Source organism: Panthera pardus, unplaced genomic scaffold, assembly GCF_024362965.1.
Source record: "Panthera pardus isolate Hobbes unplaced genomic scaffold, ASM2436296v1 HiC_scaffold_2, whole genome shotgun sequence".
In the NCBI taxonomy this organism is placed as follows: domain Eukaryota; kingdom Metazoa; phylum Chordata; class Mammalia; order Carnivora; family Felidae; genus Panthera; species Panthera pardus.
In genome coordinates this window covers 110863051-110879773 of record NW_026526765.1, presented here as the reverse complement: position 1 = coordinate 110879773, position 16723 = coordinate 110863051, and the positions used below count along the sequence as shown (strand labels likewise).

Here is a 16723-nt window from a genome sequence, read left to right as displayed (position 1 = left end):
TTATAAAACTTTGGATTAAAGACTTCTTTAACAGAAGAGATTAGGAAAATATAGTATGCAAATCACTGAACACAAAGCAGTATAGTCTACTGTCTTTGCACTGTGGTATAACAATAAGAATCATGAAAACTGTTTATAAGCAAACTTTTCCCAATGCATTGTTTTTCTTTGCTTCATTTATCTTTCTATACTCATCCCATTTAACTATTTTATAACCTTGTTCTTATTCTCTGAACTTCCTCACCCATATCATCACCATCTTGATTTTCAAGCCTAAATGCTCCAAACTGGGTCAGCCATCACCTCCATGCAGCTTCTCCTACCTCTTTGTCTACCAAAAGCAAAAACTCACAACTGAGTTATAGCTCTCCCATGTAGCACTCACTGTATTTCAGGCTTTGTGGCAAGCACCTTACCTACGTCATTTTTAATCTTCACTACAACTTTTAAGGGAGTTTTTGTTACAACCATTTTGGCATAATTGCTTCAATCCCAGTCTCTTTTTCTTAGGAAAACCACTTTTCTAAAAAAAAATCTAATGCATACTCACCTTAATTTACATATAAGGAAAAAAATAAAGATGAAAGTAAAACGGGCAATTGTACAATTTCACCACCAAAAAGAAAGCATAAACATTAGGTAAACATGATTCCAGACATCTTTCTAACAATGTGTTATGACATATGATAGATAGTTTGGTGGACAGAAAGATAAATGAGAGAAATATTTTTCTAAAAATGTGAATTATATACTACTGTTATTTTTATTTAATATTATTCAATTTAACTGCAATTAGTGTCAACAGAAGAAAATAACCTGAAGATATAATTGTTAAACTTTATATAATCACAGGACTTTTTATTGGAGGGGTGCACGAATGGCTCAGTCAGGTAAGCATCTGACTCTTAATTTTGGCTGAGGTCATGATCTCACGGTTCTTGAGTTCAAGCCCCATGTCAGGCTTGGAATTCTCTCTCTCTCTCTCTCTCTCTTTCTCTCTCTCCTCTCTCCCTCCCTCCCTCTCTCTCTCTCTCTCCCAATATCAATAAACCAACTTAAAAAAAGACATTATGGTGGATAAATAAGACAACTGACTCTCCTTTTTTGGAAAAAAAAAAGAGCATCTTAGTGTTTTCACATTCTCTCCTTCTATCCTCCTTTCCCTTCCTCCCATCCTCCTTTATCTTCTCGTAACCATTATTCTTTCAGGCACAGTCTCTCTGCAATCATAGTTCCTATTGTTTGTAACTCATCCTATAGATGAATTTATTATAGAGCAATTACTCTGGAATATTCCTTATAAGATTTATCACTGTTTGGAAAATTGTACATATATGTGTGTGATTATTTGATTAGTGCATTTCTTTTCTCCCCAAAGACTTAAGTTCCATCAAGGCAGGGACTCTACTTCTTTTTTTTTTTTTTATTTTTTAATATATGAAATTTACTGTCAAATTGGTTTCCATACAACACCCAGTGCTCATCCCAAAAGGTGCCCTCCTCAATACCCATCACCCACCCTGCCCTCCCTCCCACCCCCCATCAACCCTCAGTTTGTTCTCAGTTTTTAACAGTCTCTAATGCTTTGGCTCTCTCCCACTCTAACCTCTTTTTTTTTTTTTTTTTCCTTCCCCTCCCCCATGGGTTTCTGTTATGTTTCTCAGGATCCACATAAGAGTGAAACCATATGGTATCTGTCTTTCTCTGTATGGCTTATTTCACTTAGCATCACACTCTCCAGTTCCATCCATGTTGCTACAAAAGGCCATATTTCATTTTTTCTCATTGCCACGTAGTATTCCATTGTGTATATAAACCACAATTTCTTTATCCATTCATCAGTTGATGGACATTTAGGCTCTTTCCATAATTTGGCTATTGTTGAGAGTGCCGCTATAAACATTGGGGTACAGGTGCCCCTATGCATCAGTACTCCTGTATCCCTTGGATAAATTCCTAGCAGTGCTATTGCTGGGTCATAGGGTAGGTCTATTTTTAATTTTCTGAGGAACCTCCACACTGCTTTCCAGAGCGGCTGCACCAATTTGCATTTGGACTCTACTTCTTTTTATTCACCACTACCACACCACACCTCACACAGTGCCTGACACAGTAAAAATATTCAATAAATATTTGTTGGATGAGAATCAAGTGTGTTAAGAGCCCCATCAAATGAGCACATAGTACAATAATGGGGACTCAAAAGAGGGTGAAATACTCAAGAAAAACTTTATAGAAGATGCTATCTTTGAGGAGCACTGAATTTTGTTATATGATAGTGCCACAGGTTAATCTGTGTTATTTTAGGGGTGGAATGGACTAGGAACCAGCGGGAGATTGGCGCCATGAGATATGTGCCTGACATAATTTTATGCATTATGCGTGCTTGATATACAGAAAACTGTCTTGAAGGATAATACCTAAATGTTCACTATAGTTATCTGAGGGTGAAGTGATTCCAAATAACTTTTTTTTTCTTCTTTATTCCTCTAAAATCTATCTTTTCCATAATAAGCACATTTCTTTCATAAACAGATGAAAAATAATAAGGCTATTTTTATTTTGGAAAAACAAATATCCATGACAATTAACATCTATGGGGACTCACTTGGTGCCAAAAAATGCCCTAACATTAACAATATTCATTTCATATTTGAAACAAAATTGTGAGGTAAGGTTTATTATTGTGCTCATTTGATGAATGAGGAATATTAGAACAAAGAAAGCTTAACTACTTGGCTCAAGGTCACACAGCCTTTAAGAAGAGGAGCTACCACTGAAACCAAGCTATCTAGCTCTAGACTTTATGCCACTACCTGTAACTACTTCTCACAGCAGAACAAAATTTTGATAATCTGAGCTCTCTTTGTATTATTTCAATTAGAAGAAATCCAGGCAGCATTAGTGACAGGCACAGACAACCTGCACTGTGCAGTCTCCTCATTTTCTACTCTTCCTCTTTAAAATAGGATAATCTTTGAACTTGTTCATCTAACTCTCTCCACCAAGAACAGGACACACGAACAGCTAGGAATGTGCCATTCAAAACCTGGTAAGATGCAGTCTCCTGAACAAGTTGCACATGAAATCAAATCCCTCCCATATTATTTCTCCATCCTCTTTTCTTAGATTAAATCAATGGATAATTCATTATCTCTCCTCAAAGGCCCATTCCCAATGCCTTCAATTATGTTCGCATTTCTTATCCCAAAATAAATGTCATGCCTCATCAAGATCACACAATGAAATGTGATGTGGTCTATTTGCCTGAGTTTTCAAGGGCATTTGGTGACTGCTATTCTGTATACAATGCATCATTATGCACCTACTTGACTAAAAAAAAGAGCAGGAACTGCAGGTAATTCTTACCCTCCGGGCAAAGTCCATGCCTTAATGTACGGTGGAAAACTAAACACACTAGTGAATCAATCCTAATAAACTTTGAACACACACTTTGCATTGTGACTTCTGGGCCTTTTTGGTTTCCTTTTTTGCTCAACTCAAAGAGATTCAGAAAAGTGGGTTTCTAGTAAAAGCTTCTTTCTCCAAAGAAGTTCTTTATTCTAGTATTAAGAAGTTGGATAAGTCAAATAGAATCTATGTTTAATCATGACCCCTTAATAGTGAGGTGATTGTAAATACATGTGTGTATATGACCTATTCTTTTTTCACGTATGAAATTTATGTTCTACATGTGCATTCTTTATCTTATGGTGATTAAGGGCATGTAAGTAGTTTACATGACCCTAAAATTTTTACCAATACTTTAAAAAATATTGCATGTCCCTGTACACAGTATATTCTTGCACAGTGTGTAGTCTACACAGTTCATGGAGATGTTTTTGAGTCATCTCCCAATAAAACAGTAGTTTTTACAATCAACTCAGTTCACTGAAACAATGTAGACAGTTGACCTAGAAAATAGAAGTGAAATTTCAATCCGGGGTCTAGAATCATTTAATTCAGCTAACCATATCATTATCAGCTCTTTGTGTCAGTCCGTGTCGTGTGATTCCTTTCTAAAGCATGAAATCACCTCACGAAAATGACCAATAAAATCTAAGATGAAACAACACGTTTTCTCATTTATGCTTTTATTAGGTGAGTCATCTCTTTTGCAATCACTACTCCGGCTTGGTCTATGCTATTTAAGTTCCTTCCTTTAACTAATCTCATTTGCTTCCATCTATGCTGATCTGCATTGTTTTCTCCTGAGACACAGTGAAAAGAAAATTGTTGTGCTTTTATCTACTCATGTGTTCTTTCTATAATCCAGCAGGGAGCTCAGTACTCAATACAGCATTTTACTGTCACACGATTACATCGTCATCCATCACCATCTATAATTTTTCCAGAGAAACCACTTGGCTCTTCTGTAATTTCTGATGCTTCTGCAATGATCACAGACAATAAAATAACAAAATAAAAGGTTAAAAAGCAATTTCACAAATAAGAACATTAAGTGGATAGCATTCTCTGCTCTTTTGACACAAATAAATTCAGTCCCCTGACATCTGATGTATTCACTCATATATGCCCACACTTCACTTATTCATGTTCCCCAAGTGCTAGGAAAAAATGCTGAGTTCTTGCATGCTCCATTGCTAAGCCCTACTGCTTGCCTCCTCCTTAAGGTATGGCATGTGTTCTTTGAACTGAATCTGGTGCTGGCTTTGGCAGCACATAGACTAAAATTAGAATGATACAGAAAAGATTAGCCTGGCCCCTGTGCAAGGAGGACATGCAAATTTGTGGAGTGTTCTGGATAAGAAAGAAAGAAAGAAACAAAAAAAGAAAGAGAGAGAGAGAGAGAGAGAGAGAGAGAGAGAGAGAGAGAGAGAGAGAGAGAGAGAGAAAGAAAGAAAGAAAGAAAGAAAGAAAGAAAGAAAGAAAGAAAGAAAGAAAATCTACATGGCAGACAAAGACGGAAGGAAAGAAGACTGGATGGGCCCAGGCACAGGTCTCTTCACCTGGCTTTGGAATTATAAACTTGGGCTGAAAGAAACAAGGAGGAAAGTTCAATCTATTTTCTTGAATGTCAGTAAAGAAGACACACTAGAGTTCTCTTTTATTATTATTTTCTTAATGTGTGGGTTTTTTTGAGAGAGAGAGAGAGAGAGAGAGGGCACAAGTAGGGGGAGGTGCAGAGAGAGAGAGAGAGAGAGAGAGAGACAGAATCTGAAGCAGGCTCCAGGCTCTGAGCTGTCAGTGCAGAGCCCAACGCGGGGCTCAAACACACAAAATGTGAGATCATGACTTGAGCCGAAATTGGACACCTAACCAACTGAGCCACCCAGATGCCTCTAAAGTTATCCTTTAAATTTCCTTATAAATCATTCTAGGTCTCAAAATAATAAATGAACTGTTATTATTTGTGTAAATATAAAAACAAACCTAAAATTTATAAAACCTAGTAGAGCTTAAGAAACTATATTAGGATATCACTGTGTCTTGATAGACCCCAAATTTCCAAAATTTTGAGAAGTTCAGTACCTCACTGATTATTTAATTTACTGGCATGGTTTTCCCACCCTCCTTTTTCTAAAAATGCTATAGTTTCTTTTAGTAAATGAAAGGTCATTTTTATTACTTCCAAGTACCTCTTAAAGCAGATTCCTCCTTCTTCTCCTCTTTCTTCTTTGAAGCATCATATAACAAGTCAGTAAACCATGTTCTAGGCATAATCCTGGGTGCGTGCTACTTTATTATTTTTAATTTTCAAAAGTTCTGCAAGGTAAGTATTGTTCATTTTCTTCATTTGCTGAAGAATAAAACTTAGTGTTGGAGAGGTTACAATAACTTGCCAAGTCCTGGCAGGTGCTAAATAATGCAGCTAGTATTCAGAATCGGGTCTGACTGGCCTGATTCTGACCAAACTTGTGATCTTGCATTCTATAAGTCCAAGGTGTATCAGCAGGCTTAACTCTAATCAGAGACCTCCCCAGGCAGTAGAGAGCTATAGCACAGAGTTGTTTACAGGTGGGATGGGATAAAGGAAACTTTCAACATTTAATGTTTGTGGGCCCTGCTCCTGGGCTCCCAGGGAGGCTACACTTTTACATCCATGAAGGTCAGAATGCCTTAACCAAACCTTCAAAGTATGGGCTCTATTCTTGCCCCAAGCACACAGTGTACATCTGCTTTGTTGGCAAATGACCTAAAAGAAACATTTCAAACTAAAGATAGCAGTAAGATTTTCCCTAAGTTCTGGTCCCATACCTCTGAAACCTGCCACCTTGTACATACTAAAAGCATAAGATAAAGTTTGTAATTTTCTGGGATGTCCTTTGTCATGATGATGTGTGACTCTTGATGTAACTAAAAACATACGTAGCCTGGAGCGCGTGGAGGGGTCAGTTGGTTAAGTGTCCAGGAGCTCTTGATTTTGTCATGATCTCAGGTCATGATCTCATGGTTCATGACATTGAGCCCTGAGTCGAATTCTCTCTCCCTCTGTCCCTCTGTCTCTGTCTCTCTCTCAAAATAAAAAAACTTAAAAAAAAAAAATATATATATATATATACACATATATATGGGATATATCTATATATGGGTTATATCTATATAGATATCTCTCTGTATAGATCTATAGATCTATATAGAGAGATATCTATATAGATATAACCCATATATAGATATAACCCATATATATATATATATAGATCTCTATATAGATCTATATAGAGAGATATCTATATAGATATAACCCATATATAGATATCTATTATATCTATATAGATATAACCCATATATAGATCTATATAGATCTATATAGAGAGATATCTATATAGAGAGATATCTATATATATGGGGGTGCCTGGGTGGCTCGGTGTTATGTGTCTGACTTTGGCTCAGGTTGTGATCTCACAGTTGGTGGGTTCAATCCCTGCATCAGGCTCTGTGCTGACAGTTCAGAGGCTGGAGCTGCTTTGGATTTTGTGTCTCCCTCTCTTTCTATCCCTCCCCCACTAATAGTCTGTCTCTACCTAAAAAATAAACATTAATTTTTTTTATAAATACACACACACACACACACACACACACACACACACACACACACACACCTGTATTCCTTTTCCAGAGTACTCTCTTCTTTGTGAAGATTGAGTATTCTGGGCAGCTGCCCTAACTTAGGCTCAAATAAATTCTCTTCCTTTTTAAAGAAATTCTAAAAGGTTTGTTCATTTTGCTTCAGCAATTTCTTGAGGCAGGTAAGAGAATATTCCAGAAGGAAGGTTAAGTATTTCATATCACAGAGAAGTTACGACTTCTGTGATAACAATTATATATACAGTTGTCCTAAATGTGCCCAAAAAGGAATTTGCAATTTGGCTATTTGCTGTTGCCGCACTATATCCGTGGGTTGATTTGCACAGCTAGTTTTACTTTGGAAGGTGAGCTGGGAAGGAGATTGATGCCTTGGATTTGCAGTTGTCATGTTGAAATGAGAGGAATAAGAAACAAGAGAGCAGTAGGTGCTGTGGACAGAATTGTTCCCCCTAAATTGATATGCTGAAACTCTATTCCCCAAGGGTACTCTATTTGGCTATATGGCCTTTAGGAGGATATCAAGGTTACTTGTGGTCCTAAAGATCTGGTACCCTTATAAGATGAGGAAGACAGAGCAGAACCCTCTCTATCTCCCATGTGAAGATACAGTAGCAAGGCAGCTGTCTGAAAGTCAGAAGAGATATCAATCATCAGGAACCTGACTATGCTGGCACCATGATTTCAGACTTCCAGCCCCCAGAAGAGTGAAAAAATAAATTCCTATCATTTAAGCCACCCATTCCATGTGATCATGTTATGGTAGCCTGAATTGACTAATACTGTAGGGGTTTGGGGAATGTCATGGTGTCTGTCACCTTTCTTTCTAAAAAATATTGGATGCCCCTAAACACAATACATTCACAAATGATAGCTTGGCTTTTAACCCAAAAGAAGAGAGGGGTTATCATGAGATGATCAAGAAACTATATTCATCAAAAACAAAACAAAACTCTGAGCACAAACAGGGTACAGGGGACAAAATACAGCATGGAGGTCGGCAAATAGCCAGTTCCTCCATCATCTTAGACATATGAATGTCAGAGACCACAGATACATCATCCACAGAGAGAGGGATCAGGCACCACTGAAGGGTGGCCCTGCCTAGAAGGACAGTCTTCCCCTGTAGGACAGCAAGGAGACAGACTCAGGTGAGGGATGGCAAGGAACACAACTGTTTACAGTGCATGTGAAACATTGGAGACTCTCAGAAATAAACGGAGGAGATTGGAACAGGAAGACAAAGAGGGATGACAGGAGTGACTGAGGAGACGCAGCCATGCAAAGGAGGGGGGAGGCAGACACAATGCAATTAGATCAGGCAACACTGTTAATGGAACCTCATTGTATTCATAGGTTTTGAGTGATCTAGTGATATTTTACAATATACATTATTTGCCTTTTATGTAACATATTTATCATAACAAACTTTTGAAAATTTTGCCCGAAGTGTAGTAATAGTGTACTTGGATTCTTTTTCTTTTTCTTCATTCCGTTTTTATAGAAGGAACTGTTTTATTACCCATGTCACTTACTTTTGCCTGAGATTTTCAGGAAAAGCTGTGACATGCTACTAAAAAAGCACAAATTCTTATTTTAACTTCCATAAATGTTTAGTTCAGTCAGACATTTCTCTGCTTCTAGAAATATATATCTTAATGTAAAATGATCTTCCCAGGAATAAAAAATTGCCAGAAAAACATACTAACTGACATGATGCTCACAAGGCTGGTACCTCTGAGGAAAGGCCTAGAAAGAATCTGACAAATTACTGCCAGGTAGCCCATTTAAGAAACACTCACTAAACGACAGTGGAATCAAATTCCTTGACACAGCCAGAGTCAGTTTTTACAGCAGTGATCCATCCATGCTTTCCAGGTTATTTCATATGCATATCTATGCCTACACTAAAATTTATTCATCACTACTGAACATCTTAGATAAGAGACTAGAGCAGGACAAGACAATGGTCTCAGTGGCCTTTTATATAGCAGCATCTGTAAGGTCTAGGAGAAGAGAATCCCCATTCCCAGAGGGAATCTAGATATGGGAGCATGGAAAAAACTCTGTGGTTTGAGAAGCAAGCAGTGTGGCTCATGCTACAGGAAGCTAAAAAATGGCTAAGGATTCCTAGAGGAAAGATTGGCTCTACAAAAAAAAAAAAAAAAAAAAAAAAAAGGAGTTGAGACCGGTGAATATGCTATCAGTTTCCGTCATCTAACTGCCCCTTTCTTTCCACACACACTTGGCAACCTACCCTAAGGGCTTCCTTGCCCTTGCTGGGCAACATGCACTCCAAGGACACTGGGTGATGGACAGGTCTGGGATTTGGATTCTTGTTTTCTGCAATGCTGCACTGATGGACACAGTAATGTTAGAGTCCCTTCTTCAGGTAGGGCATGAGAAGCTGGAGAGCACAGACCTGCTTCTATTTGGGGTAGTAGGAAGCTAGGCTCTACTCAGTGCACAGGTTCTTTAATGCTCCCCAAACTTTCTTCTATTAGCTTTCAGAGACAACCAACCCTATCAGAGGCAAGGTAGGTGAGATGGAGGTAATGTAACTAAGTGAGATATAAGTAAGTGAGATGGAGATGGAAGTACCACCTTCCTAGTCTTTCCCATGTCACCTTGTCATGCCAGCACCTGTCTTATCTATGCAAGGATGTCCCTGCTGAATAATCTTTCCGACACAACAATGAAATATGGGGTAACTGCTTGCTTGGGGCCAAGCCCAGGCACTCCCCTGACTCAGATGTTTGTATAAAGGAAACATGGCTAACGTGTAAGTGCAACCCATTCACTGGGGTGCAGGTCACCAGGTCTTACTAGAGGAAGAGACAGAAGAGTCCCTGCTCTGCTCATCCAGCACTAAGTTACAGTCCTCTCAACTTCCACTCCCCACACATCTTTTTCTATTACCCTTTCACCTCCTACTGATTATTACTTATTTTTTAAAGCTTTTTAGTTTGATTTTCTTTCACTTCCTTAGTTCTAAATTTATTTTAATCTTTAATTTCCTTTACATATTTATTTTCATAACATAACTCTACTCTTTTAATACCTTATCTGCTTTGATTTTGTTTCTAACCTTTGGCCTCATTTGTCTCTAACCTTTTTTTTACTGATTTAAATCTAATATATTTCATCCTACCATGAATTTTCCCAATCATTTGACTTTTTGTTAGGATGTTCTTTTTTTTCCCCTTTCCTTTCTATTCTTGCTTTCAGCTTAAAAAAAATCAAACCCTTCTAACCTACTCTTCCCTATCTCTTATCTCTAAGTTGGATATATTCTCCTCTTATTTTCTTCTCTTTCTCCCATAGACTTGTCCACAGAATAGAGACCTTTCACTATGACCTAGAAGGTAGAAGGCCTTTGTCCCCAGTCTTTTCCATCGTGCATCCCTCCAGATATCTATGCTCACCTTTCCAAGGACATCCCTCCAACATTCTAACCTCAAGAAATTAAAAAGACTATAGGTTAATAATTCTCATCAGGGCTATAATTCTCTATAGATTATTGTTGCTGCTAACACTTTATGCTATCAAGTCCATGCCTCCAATCTCTATGTATTTTTAGCATATCTGATGATCAAATATGGGTTAACTATGGCTACAGTTGGCAATAGTGTCTAAGGATTTTTAGAAGAGGAAGTCAGACCTGGGAAGAAACCCTCAATTGCCGGTGACAACCAAACTTCAATTTTATTTTATCTAAAATATTTTGTTAGGTTTGTTTGTTTGTCTGTTTATTGAGAGGATGCAAGAGCTGGGAAGAAGCAGAGAGAGAGAGGAAGAGAGGGAATCCCAAGCAGGTTCCACACTCATCATGGAGCCTGACACGGGGCTCAGTTTCATCAGCCATGAGATCATGACCTGAGCTGAAATCAAGACAGATGCTTAATTGACTGAGCCACTCAGGCACCCCTAAGATATTTTTGATTAACTATTTATTCCCTCATATATTTTAAAGTCAAATTTATTTCTTTTCATCATAAGTTTAAATATTTGCAAAATAAATAAATAAGTAAACAAGCAAACAAATTCCAGGAATGGGCTACCCACTGTAAAATTCACATTTTAAAATAAAACTGTTAAATAACTTCCTAAAACTGTATCCAATGAAATCTAAAGGCCATGGCAATTTGGTCTCCATTATTCATTAAAAAAATTTACGAACCAATTCTTCATTAACAACCAGAAATTTAATACTGTTAACATTTCTCCTTAAACTTGTATTTCCATTCTATTTATTTAGAAATTATCAAATCCGTAACGTATTTTAAATTTTAATGCATTTTATAGCCCTATCAAATGTCTATGCAACAAAAAAGCATGTAAGTGGACATTTAGTTGTTAAAAAATACACTGCAACCATAATGCTTCAAATATTAAAATTTTCCTTTTAAGTGTAGCTATCATTATAATTACACAGTTTAGTATATAATTATTGAAAACATGTTATAAGTTTAATAACTGTGAAATGTAAAAACTAAAGTTTCATTGGAAATTCATCTCTTAATGAGGTAAATGGTCTTGAATTTCTCAATCTGCTCATTGTGAGTGAATATATTTCACTGCAGAATAAATTATATTCCTATATTTAAGTTTTATAACAAGTGCTATAAATAAATAGATATATGGGGAAAGGGGTAAGTTTTGGTACGATAGCATCATTAGTTGCCTTGCAATGAAGACACATGCCAAAAAATACTCCAAAACTGAGGATGTAACATCAAACATCATTCTCAACTATCTATCAGTTGTAGCCTTGAAATACATCCTCCTTCGATTTTGTTAAAAGCAAAGAATTGATCATTTTTTTTTGCACACACACACACACACACACACACACACACACACAAAATGTCGCTCAATCATTAGAGTAGTTCACTTTTTCATACCAGTCCCAAGATAATATTTCAAATGGTCCTTTTGATTTCTTTTGGAAAATTTTTTGGTATTTTTCATAGCAATGCACCATAGTGAAATTTGGACTAGGAAAGAGGTGAAAGTTTCTTTGTCAAGTGGGAGAGGAACAATTATGAAAAGAGAAATTGGAAAACGGAACTTGTAACTTCATCTGGATTCATTATCAGGCAGATCTGTTTCAGGAAAGGGAACACATGTTAACTGAGGGTTTGAAATGATGTTTTCAAAAGTACACACAACCAAGTAACCTTTGTAATGCCTTTGCATTCTGCAGAATTCATACACACAGTTTGAAGACCGCAGCTCCATGAAATGCCCCTGGGTCTGACTTTAGGAAGACACTGTGAAGTGTTCAATCTTTTCAAAGATATTAATGGGAGAAGGTACAATATCACATTTCCAAGTGGGCCTCAGGTGTAGCTCTACACCAGGTGGAGTCTAACAGCTATTGAAAGATGGGGTCCCCTGCCTTCTTGACAGGGTCACAGGTCATGAGTTTTCCCCAAGCAGCAATGGTCTTTGGCTCCTCTGGAAATGTCCTCAGTGTGAAAGAAAGTGACTAATACTTTATTATTTATTTCTTTATTCCTATGAAGCAATTAGAGTCTCAGAAGGGTAACTACACCAAGGTCATGGGCACTACTTCACAGCCCTTCCTTCTTCACATTGAGAGCACATTAATGCCACCCACCCTCCACCCCCCATTCCAGCAGAACCTACTATGACATTATACAACATGATTTTTACCTTAATTCTGCCTCTGAAAGTGACCTTTCTCTCTTCTTCCTGACCTCTGGTTCCCTTTATGTATCACCCAACACTTCCTCTTCGTTTTACTGATAGCTAAGAAGTCCCATGCCAGTGCAGAAGTGATGCAATCTATTACCAGCCTTATTTTAGGAGTTCCTAAAAGACCAGAAAGTTATACACATCATTTGTGCTAACAACTCCCTGGTTAGGTCTAGCAGCATGTCCCCACAGAAACACAATAGTAACTTGTGTCTGCACACTTGGTGAACTTCGCAAGGGCTTCCAAGAAGTTCTCTTTCTTCATTGCATCCCATTCTCTCTCACTCATTTTACCCATACTGGCCTTCCTTCAGTTCCTGAGTTGACCTTTGCCTACTTTCTCTACTTAGATTTTACTTCGCTCACAATTGCTGACAACTTCTCATTCTACAGGTCACTGCTAACATATTTTCTTCCCAAAGAACTTTTTTATAACATCTCCCTTCTCACCATCAGAGGTAACCCCTTCTATTACTTTTTCAAGCTCTCTGATCTTTTTTTTTCCCCTGAGCTCTCATGCTCACTTAGAATTATATGGAATTATATGGTTATTTGCTCATCTGATTAGTTCACATCAGTCTCCTCCAATTAACTGTACATCAGGTCCATTTTGCTCATTGAGGTGAACACAGCTGATGCCTAACTTACAAATGCATAGTAAATGTTTGTTGAATACATGAATTAACCCAGGACCTTTGAGGGATTCATCTCAAGTACTTTCAGAAAAAAATTTCTCCCTCACCTGATACCAAGTGAATTGCATAATTTTGGACACCAAATATGGGATTAGTGCTACATTTGACAAGATATGTTGAATAGCCAAAACAAAACAAAACAAAACAAGGCAGGGAAAGACTCGGCTAAAGTAAAAGCATGCAAAACGGAAAATAGAAGCCACTCATGAGTTGGATAAGGTTAAAACTATTAAATTTCATATTCTTTCAAAATAAACTCAATACAATAAATTTATATAGGCAAACCTGAGCTTACTCATCAGATGTCATAATCAAGAAAGGTTGTAAACACTATAGAAAATTGACCCCTATGTATTTATAACCAAATGTAACACCCAACAACTTTGCTTTTCTTAAATTTTCAAAATAGAATCATTAGCCCCATTATGTACAATCCTTACTTACTCACTGCCTAAGCCTCAGGATTATTCTTTAATACTGTATAGCTTTTAACAATTTCAAGATCAACAGAGCATACAGCATTTGAACTGTTCAAATGAAGTGCCCCTAAAACCGCTTAAGATTCAGTCTTAATAATGGGCTTGTTCCTTGACAAATGTTTATCTCTAATAACTCTAAGGATATAGTCTGGCCTGGCTAGTGCCTAAGTCTAGACTTTACCATTGGTAAAAGAGACAGCTGTGACTCCACTTGACTTGTAAACTCCTGGCTTGTTAGAAATCCCCTCTAAATTTTAGGCGTTTTCTTCATTATAAATTGCAAACTGAAACTTTTCTAGCTACTGTTCTATAAAATCCGACAAGCTTCAGGCCCAATTATCTTTGATAGGGAGCACTGTTTCATACCTTATCACTCTGTGGAAAAATTCATGAGGACTAATACAAGAATATGTGTAGTTTTTACCTATGAGTTCATGTGAACCAGAATTGGCAATGAGCTAATTAAATGAAAACAAAATAAATCCCTCATTTGATGATTAATATGACTGCAGGAATAAGCATAAAAATGGTGTTGTAAGCATTCAATGAAGAACCACAGTCATGTGCTATGTATGATCCCACCCCTTTTTAAATTGTAGCCTAATTATTTGGCACTACTCTTATATGAATGAAGTCCCTATGCAAGTTTTATTCTTCCCTATTGACAGAAATTATGAATATAACATTTTATGACAGTGATTTTTAACATTTTGTTGGGGTGGGGCATTTGAAAAGCTGGTAAAAGTGAAGGATTTTCTCCCAGAAAAAAAAATATGCATATATCATTTATCCACCAAAATCTGCATACAATTTTAAGAGGTTTGGTGACCCATTTGAAATACACACAAGGAAAGAAAAATTATAACAAAACAAACAAGAAAACAAGCTACAGAGCAACTGTTTTCATCTTCAGTTGGTGTCCCAAACAATTCTCTTCAAGTCAGTTACTCAAAGTAATTCTCTTATGTAACTGTTAATCCTACACACTTATATGGTAACCCAGGTTGGAACGTCAGCAATTCCACATAATTGCAAAAAATATGAAGATAGTCTCTGTGCTGGTTAGTAAGTAGTTGCTGCTTTGAGTTTCCTTGAATCCCCACCGATTTAACCTGCTCCAGTCCCCAAACCACCTAGGATCCTACCACTGTCCAGCAACCAGGAAAACGAAGCTTGAGTTACAGCAGGGGCCTCCAGGAAACAGTCCCGACGTGAATATCAATACCAATTCTGACTATGAAGTGCCCGTGCCTTACATAGGTTTCATGAAATATCATTAAATAACCCCTGAGTTGATTCATTTAGTTTTTCCTAAAAGCAATAATGTACCTAGAAGGACAAAAAGGACTGTACGGACTTTAGTCCACTGAAATTTTAAGTAGAACGAAGCTGTTACTTTTAAGTCTTTGAAGGGGTAGGAGACTGAAAAAATTAGTTACAGGTTTATTTTCCAGTGGAAAAGCAAGAAAGGAGAGTGGAAGGGAGTTTGGGAAGAGGAGACTTGGGATAGGCTGGGTCAAATGGTGAGGGAAATGGCATATAGCTTTAACTTGTGTAGCCAGGTGTTTATGACTGCTTAGTCTCCTGTCCTTTGGGAAACTATCACACTCTGATCTTACATGAGTCTGAAAGGGTTTCTCTTCCTACTCTTCACTTCCTAATTTCCAGGAGTAACCAGTTGTATTATCTTATTGTCCATTTAACAGTAATGTGTCCAGAGAGTAGTGATGTAATCCAACCAATCAGCCAAGCACAATACTTCCCTATATTGACATACTGATGCTGGGAGAAAGAAGTTCTGAGCAATGGGAGGTTGTGCCACCCATTTCAGGTGGAGAGAGCCAATGGGCAGATGAAGCCAAGAAGAGGTAGGAAAATGATGAAGAAAAAAAACCCACCAAAGATGAAATAAATCTCTGAGGTTCTGGCTATAAAGTTATTCTTTTTTTATCTGTAAGTCTTCAAATATTATTCCAGCTAAGATGGTTCATACATTGTCATCATTATTTTTATTATTCAAATAGCTTAACTTACCTTGAGATGGACTTCTGTGCAACCAAAGAGTTCTGATTAATTTAGAGGACTAGGCTAGGGGCCACATCTACGTAAAAAAAAAGGGATCTGAAAATAACGTAATTATTCTAACAAGATACAAAATTCTAAATAGAAGAGAGAGATTGCCAATATTAACACAAGAGACTTTACAGCTGTGATCATTTTTAAAAGCACATGTTCTGATAAGTTTTTAATTGCTTAGCAATAATAGGACAAGAGAGCCACCTATTATATTCATTGAAAATACTCTGCAGTTTAGAAATGCCACTTTTATTCTGATAGCAAAAATACACACACACACACACACATTTACATACTGATTAAATGTCAACTAGAATATGCACATTTTTCTGACAGTTTATGTTAAGAAAGCCTTAAATATTTCGGGTGAAACAATAGGGAGACTGAAGTGCAATTTTCACATAGATTTTCTAATAACATAGAACATGTGGAAGCTTTATTTTTAAAAGAAGACATAGGCTTTCTGATAGAAAATCAAACGACAAATCATCGCTTTGATTATTAACTAATTTCTTACTCCATCTCCAAGGAGCTTTAAAAGCAAAAGAACTGTTAGATACTATGAGTCTTTCACCTATAAAATTTTCACATTCAAGAATCAATATTCTAGCCTTTCTAATAACAAAATGAGACCATGAGTACATTTTATGAACCAATACATAATTATTCCTATTCAGTAGAGAGAGTTATTAAGCTTCATAGCAC

The 16723-nt window shown here is 37.1% G+C and overlaps 1 protein-coding gene and 1 non-coding gene across 6 annotated transcripts in view; one reads left to right on the top strand and one right to left on the bottom strand.

The window, feature by feature from the left end:
* LOC128778304 (cAMP-specific 3',5'-cyclic phosphodiesterase 4D-like) overlaps positions 1–16723 on the bottom strand; it is a 475712-nt gene that overhangs the window by 62572 nt on the left and 396417 nt on the right. The window lies entirely within an intron of this gene.
* On the top strand, positions 4665–4771 carry LOC128778426 (U6 spliceosomal RNA). Its single transcript, XR_008424016.1, has one exon. It is a non-coding gene; the product is annotated as a U6 spliceosomal RNA (small nuclear RNA).